General features: G+C 40.0%; 1 long non-coding RNA gene across 1 annotated transcript; it reads right to left on the bottom strand.

The window, feature by feature from the left end:
* Positions 1 to 4,186: 4,186 nt before the first annotated feature.
* Positions 4,187 to 4,706, bottom strand: LOC134208042 (uncharacterized). The gene is made up of 3 exons (XR_009978472.1): positions 4,576 to 4,706; positions 4,387 to 4,513; positions 4,187 to 4,306 (listed from the first exon to the last, which is right to left on the bottom strand). It is a non-coding gene; the product is annotated as an uncharacterized LOC134208042 (long non-coding RNA).
* Between the last annotated feature and the right edge of the window lie 2,607 nt (positions 4,707 to 7,313).

Below are 7,313 nucleotides of genomic sequence, written 5' to 3'. Positions count from 1 at the left end.
ACAACATTGACGCTTGTCAAAACGCCCCAATTAGCGAACGGCATTCGCTAGTTGGGGTGAGGTCGTGCCCCAATTAGCGAACGATCACTGTACTGCTGAGCCACGGAAGTCCCCATCGCAGAAAGCATACGCAGGATTTTCTTATACTTGAAACAAAAAGCAAACAGTAGGCCATATCATATTAACCGAAGATGGGACACGGGTGACGCTAATGAATGAGCGAAAACACGACATGATTGACGTGCAGTCGACTTGGATGTTGGAACGCAATGGGGCGGAATAGAAGAAATTTTGCGGTCAAAATTCTTGGACGTCGTATTCCTTCCTGTTTGTAATGAGCAGGTTTAACCTTGGCATTAAAAAGATGTAGTGGCGTGTTTTGGCGAAGTTACTAAGGGAACGGCTATAAATTAAATCACGTTTTTTTGAGGGAGCGAGCCTACTTTAAGTCAAACCAACGTGTAGAGGTTCCATTAAAAAGATTTAGAAATGGAGACGTGAAAGTTTCCAAATTCAATATGACGTTTTCAACGATTAGTAACGTATGTAAGTAACTAAGTTTATGCGACCAAGACCATGGAAAGATGGGTGCATCTGTTTCCTGGATCAGTGGAAAGTCATTTCCGGGTGGGTTAGCAGATTTATATTCCTCATAAATTACAATTTTACAAGTGGTTGCAGAATTTAAATGGCATAGTAAAAGGCAAAACAAGGTAGAAAAACATCAAATTCTAATCCCCTCAGATTTTTTGTTTATAATCCTTGTATTCATTTATGGTGGAGTGGATATGTTATAAATATATGCGCCGAATCATCATAGTCTTATTGCATCAAAACTCATAAATCTGCTTATATTTACTATCCATACATTTGAACAACTAATCACATCTTCAATTGCATGCTTAATTTTTTTCATTTATTAAGCTTACATCTTAACAGATAACACTGAATTAACAATTTTACACCACAATACACAGTTCAAGGCCTCATCTCTCTATACCCAGTTGCTCCCCACGCCCGCCAAGTCGTTCTGCACCTGGGCCCTGTAGCATAATCAGACTAATAATATTAGCTACAAGTCAACAAATTACAAGTACATACTTGTAATTTGCGTCGCATAATAATGTTTTGCCAACTAATAATATTAGTTCTTCTTCTTATTGGCATTACATCCCCACACTGGGACAGAGCCGCCTCGCAGCTTAGTGTTCATTGAGCACTTCCACAGTTATTAACTGCGAGGTTTCTAAGCCAGTTTACCATTTTTGCATTCGTATATCATGAGGCTAACACGATGATACTTTTATGCCCAGGGAAGTCGAGACAATTTCCAATCCGAAAATTGCCTAGACCGGCACCGGGAATCGAACCCAGCCACCCTCAGCATGGTCTTGCTTTGTAGCCGCGCGTCTTACCGCACGGCTAAGGAGGGCCCAATAATAATATTAGTACTTGTATTATTAGTAAGGTTGAAATTACAAGTCCGTCAGGTTCATTTACCTGTCAAAATTCATCCGATAGTTCATTGTCAATGCGAAGTTAAACGATTTGTTTACGTTTGTTTGCAAATTTGTGGATAGAATACAGTGACTGTTCGCTAATTGGGGTTTTTCTAGTTGGGGCGTTTTTTAGTTGGGGGTTCGCTAATTGGGTCGAAACCCAATTAAAAAGCAGCTAAACGTCAGAATGTGATGTCAAAAACGCGTTGACATTTTGTTTCCGTGTTTGGCGGGATCGATATTTTCTGGCGCGTAAAATTTTCCTTTGTTCAATGCAAAAAGTAAACAACATTGACGCTTGTCAAAACGCCCCAATTAGCGAACGGCATTCGCTAGTTGGGGTGAGGTCGTGCCCCAATTAGCGAACGATCACTGTATATATTTTGACTGCAATAGGTATGCACGGAACACGAATTATTATCTCTGCAAATTTATTGGCATGATATTGGCATTTTTAACCAACCCAATGTAATACACACTAGAGTCGTTTTTACGTGGTCTTTGGGATTGACTTAAGTTTTAATTAAGGCGATTTGTAATTTACGACGTATCCTCCATGATAAATCGAATCCCGCTAGACTTGTTTGTTGTGTGTTTTTGAAGCGGGTTTAATTTACGTGTATTGTGAGACTTATGCGGGTTTGATTTTGCTTCTAATTCGAATATGAAATTTGGACGATTTCTTTTTTAGTTCAAAATACTAACTGATGAGAACATCGCAAAAAAAAATCTACTCAGAATTTAGGTAGTTTTTCCGTTTTTCCTTTCTTTCCCATAATTGTTGTCAAAAATAAGACAATATGCAATATTTGGGTGAACTAAACTCAGCTTTGGTTTTGTTTTTGTTTTAAGTGGATTAAGTTAAATTACTAAGTGTTAGGAAACTCATTTTACTCAAAATTGGGTTATTGGTCCATAGTACGGAGTTAAGCTAAAACAACCCACTTTTGAGTAGTTTTGGGTTTCTGTGTACTGCATAATTGCTAATGATCTTTAGCGCTCCACCATTTGAATACTTGATGTCAGCACTTAAAGTACTTCTACTATATCCAAAGTCATTTGAAAATTTTCATATTTCTCAGTGTTTTATAAACAAAAGAAATTTATTCTTAGTGCACAGTATTTCTTCTTCTTCTTTCTTCTTATTGGCATTACATCCCAACACTGGGACAGAGCCGCCTCGCAGCTTAGTGTTCATTAAGCACTTCCACAGTTATTAACTGCGAGGTTTCTAAGCCAAGTTACCATTTTTGCATTCGTATATCATGAGGCTAACACGATGATACTTTTATGCCCAGGGAAGTCGAGACAATTTCCAATTCGAAAATTGCTTAGATCGGCACCAGGAATCGAACCCAGCCACCCTCAGCATGGTCTTACCGCACGGCTAAGGAGGAGGGCCCCACAGTATTTCAGTATTTCATTATATGGTAATTTGAAGCAACTAGAATAGTAGTTTCTTTCTCCGTTAAAAACAATTAAACGATGCATAATTGAACCGTTTGTTTGAGAAACTGCATATGTAACATTTTTGGCCAAAATGAGATTTTTTATATATTCTGAATCCTCGTCCAAAAATACGTATTCTGGCAAAAAACACTTAAAAAACATTTGTTCAGGAGAGTATGATTTTTTTTCGTTTGTTTGAGAACCGACATATGTCCACGCACTGTGAAGAGCAGTTGAGGAGTACTGCTTACAGTTTTTGCACCAGAAGTGCCCCAGAGTGTTAAGTTTTGCCTTAAACTATTGATCTGTATCGAAGAAATTTAAAGATTCGGTGCCAATTTGTTCAAAACAGTTTTTTGTTGTTTTCTCGAAATTGTGTAAAATGGACTTATGCAGTTTCTCAAACAAATGATTCAATTACTTTGCACAGCCAAAATAATAAAATAAAAGCTACTTGTAAATTAAATTACAGCACCATTCATACTTGTAAAAGAAACTACAAGCCAACGCTTATAATTTCTACTTGTATTTTCTTTATGCAACAGTTACTTGTAAATTCCACTAATATTATTAGTGCGGTCAACTTGTAATATTAGTCTTGTAAATTCATACTTGTAGATTCATTATGCGACAGAAAAATACAAGTTACAAACTACGCTACTAATATTATTAGTAAAATTTCGATTATGCTACAGGCCCCAGGTCTGCCCACCTCGCTCGCTGCGCTCCACGCCTTCTTGTACCTTTTTTTTTTCTTGAGCAAGGGTAAACGGAAATCTGCAACCAGACACCTGAGGAGGTAACTCAGGTAGTGTGGGGATGAGTATGTCATGTAACTCTTACCCGACCCACCCTTTCGCCAGTCCGTAGGGTCCTAAAGCCCTTCCTCGTTTATGGTTGCAAACGATAGTGCATCGGTCAAGAATACTTCACGCAGAAAAATATATTGTAGAAACAACAATATTCCGGGTCAAATTCAACAATAAATATTGTTAACTCAGGGCTAATAATATTTTGTTTTTGAATTAATCCATAATATTGTTGTTTTTACAATCATAACATTGAGTTGCAATATTGTTGAATCAACAATATTATTGTTGAAATAAATGTAACTGTATTGTTGATTCAATATTATGACAACGATCGATTCAACAATATAATATTGTTGAAAGAATAATGATAAAAAGGCGTTGCTTTTTTATGTTCAGATATTAAAAGTAAAAATAAACAAATGAATGGTGAGATTTATTTTATTTTTAAGTCAGTTAGTAGTTTCATATTTCATATTATATTATATGGCATATCAAAACCGCTGCTTTTTCTACTGCCACTGGGTTACTGGTTAACCCTGTTGATTACTGTCATTGAAAGAAATGGAAATAAGAACTTGTTAAAAGTTTCCTCTTATTTTTTAGTCAAAAACTATACTTTTATTTACCTGGAATAATTTTCTGTTTTGTTACCGGACAGTTACCGGCAGGGTTTTCGTCCGGAATAAAGTGTTTTCGTCCGGAAGTGTTTTCGTCCGGAATAAAGTTTTTTGTGCAAATTTCGTTTTGAAAATGCTATAAATAAACCAATGTTAAATAAATATATTCTGTAAATTATTTTAATTGTTAGAACTTACGTGTACAGTCAATAAATTGTTTAATCCACATCATAGCCATAATTATATTTCCTTTTTTTTAATTTTTTCTCAAGGTTTTTTTTTCAAATACGCACTTAAAAATACACGCTCAATATGATTTAAGCAAATTCATAACAAACACGATTATTGTTAAAATTATAATCATATTGTTGATTTAAAAGGAACATATTGTAAAATCAACAATCGATTCTTTTTCATTCAACAATAGACCGATTGTTGAAATCAACAATATATATTTTTGGTTCAATCGTAAGACATTATGCTGCGTGTTGTACTGTTGTTAATTCTAATTCAGTAAAAATAATATTTTTGTGTTTAAGACATTTTAAGGCAAATTTTGGGCTGTGCAACATTTCAGAACGAATGAACCATCAGCCCAAAACGTCAGCCCCATATATTAACTGTCAAAGGTTGAGTAAAGTGCCCTGCGGTGTTTTGCTAGTGCGTTCGAATCCGTACGTCAAACAAGACCGAAAATGTCGAGGAAGCATTTTTTTTATCTATTTTTCAATTTCAAATTAAACAATGTTCTTTTCGATTTTTGAGTCTAAAGAAAAACTGACACGTTTAGAATGATTACCTTCATCGTTCCCTGAAAGAAAATCGAATATCGATTCTTCATTTTAGGACCCAATTAAGCAATACATCAGGGGGGGACTATTGAGAACGCTCACGCCTATGCTAACGAATTTGACGTCAATACACACAACATCGACTTCAAGGGTGGCTACCTCACCACCCGTCGATCGAACAACCACCGCGCATGAACCGCAATGACCTCTATATCTACATACTGAGGTCCCCGCAGCCCACCCGCGACGTGTTGGTTGTCAGGGTGAGCAAAGTGTTCACTGCATCACAGGTGCCCTTACTGCACTCGTTGGTTTTGTTCAAGACGCCACCACCGCTGCAGTTTCGACATAATCTGTTGAGATGCTGTGTTCACCGCATTCCATATAGCTTCCTCCCGGCACATCCTCTCGACGAGGTTGTTCGGGGTTGTATCCATACCACTAATAAGCAGCATGGCATTGCGTTCTACCTCGAATCGCGGGCATGCGAACATCACATGCTCTGCCGATTCTACCTCACCTACACATTCAGGACACTCCGCAGAATCTGCGAAGCCAAACCTGTGTAGGAATTTTTTAAAGCAATCATGTTCAGACAACACCTGTGTTAGGTGGAAGTTGACTTGACCATGCTTCCTATCAACCCAGTTGGACACATCCGGAATTAGTCTGTGGGTCCAACGACCTTCGACTGCGGTGTCCCATGCTCTTTGCCATTTGAGCAACTCTTGACACGTTGCACCGAGTCCCTTTCGTTGTAGCACTCCACATCTTCCTCTAGGAGTATGTCAATCGGCATCATCCCAGCTATAACGCACACCGCCTCATATGACATGGTGTGATATGCGCTCGCGACACGTAAGTACATCAGCCGGTGTACTCTGATCAATTTCTTTACATTGTACTCGGCTTTTAGTGCTACGGCCCATGCCGGCACGCCATAACGGATGATAGACAATGCTACGCCAGCTATCAGCCTACGCACTTGACTATGCACCGCCAATCTGTTGGACATCATTCGTGATAAAGATTTTATCGCCAATGAAGCCCGCTGACATGCATAATCGACGTGGCTCGTAAAATTGAGCTTATCGTCGATCATCACGCCCAGATGCTTGAGAGACCTCACGGAGTTAACTGTGCAGGTCCCTACTCTTATCCTCGCTTGCTGCAACCCGTGGCGGTTATGCACCACCACGACTTCCGTCTTGTGGTGTGCAAGGGACAACCGTCTCGAGTTGAGCCATTCTTCCACTCTGCCAATCGCGTATGAAGCCTTCAGTCTGACTTCGTCGAGAGTGTCTCCTGTTACCTCTAGCATTACGTCATCCGCGAAGCCTTCAATCTTCACACCGGCCGGGAGACTTAAGCGTAATACCCCGTCGTACATAATATTCCACAGAACCGGTCCGAAGATCGAGCATCTCCCCATGGGGTGTCATTCGCCATCCTGCACAGCTGTTCAAAGCAGGCTCGCTTGCTACATTTAATCTCGTAGTTCAGAGCTCTTCCCGCTGTCTGGAATACCCCACGTCTATCGAATCGCTCAGCGTCCGTTCTAGCACGTCGCAACCTTCTTTTAGCTGTAAGACAGGTTCTACGAAGATCTGCAATCGTGTCAGCATCGCTATATCACAGGCACGTGTTAGTACCTCTGTCAGTTCGTTACCGCTCAGTGCTGTAGTCCTACTTTCCCAGCGCAGCGCCTCCTCCCACAGTTCTTGATTGAACTGTGAGGTGCGCCATCCGGGATCAGTTGCCCCACCCCTTCTCGTCGTAGTTTTCCAGGTATACTCGACCATAAAACGTACCTCCTGATGGTCGCTAGAAGTATGACCCTCGTGGACCATCCATCCTGGTTCTTCAGTCCATCCTGCGCTGCAGAAGGTAACGTCGCTACATGAATCACCGCTCGGTCCTCTAAACGTTGGCACTTGTTGGCACTTCGCTCAGCAGAACTACGTTCAATACCGCTAGTGTCTCTAGCAGGATATATCCTCTAGCGTTAGTGAACCGGGAACCCCAGTCCACTGCCCGCCCACGCATTGAAGTCACCTGCTACAACTACTGGTTTAAGGCCAGTTAGTTTCGCCGCAAGAATATCAACTACCCTACACTACTAAAAATCCACACATATTTATTGGC

Source organism: Armigeres subalbatus, chromosome 1 (assembly GCF_024139115.2).
Source record: "Armigeres subalbatus isolate Guangzhou_Male chromosome 1, GZ_Asu_2, whole genome shotgun sequence".
In the NCBI taxonomy this organism is placed as follows: domain Eukaryota; kingdom Metazoa; phylum Arthropoda; class Insecta; order Diptera; family Culicidae; genus Armigeres; species Armigeres subalbatus.
This window is presented reverse-complemented; position numbering and strand designations above follow the sequence as displayed.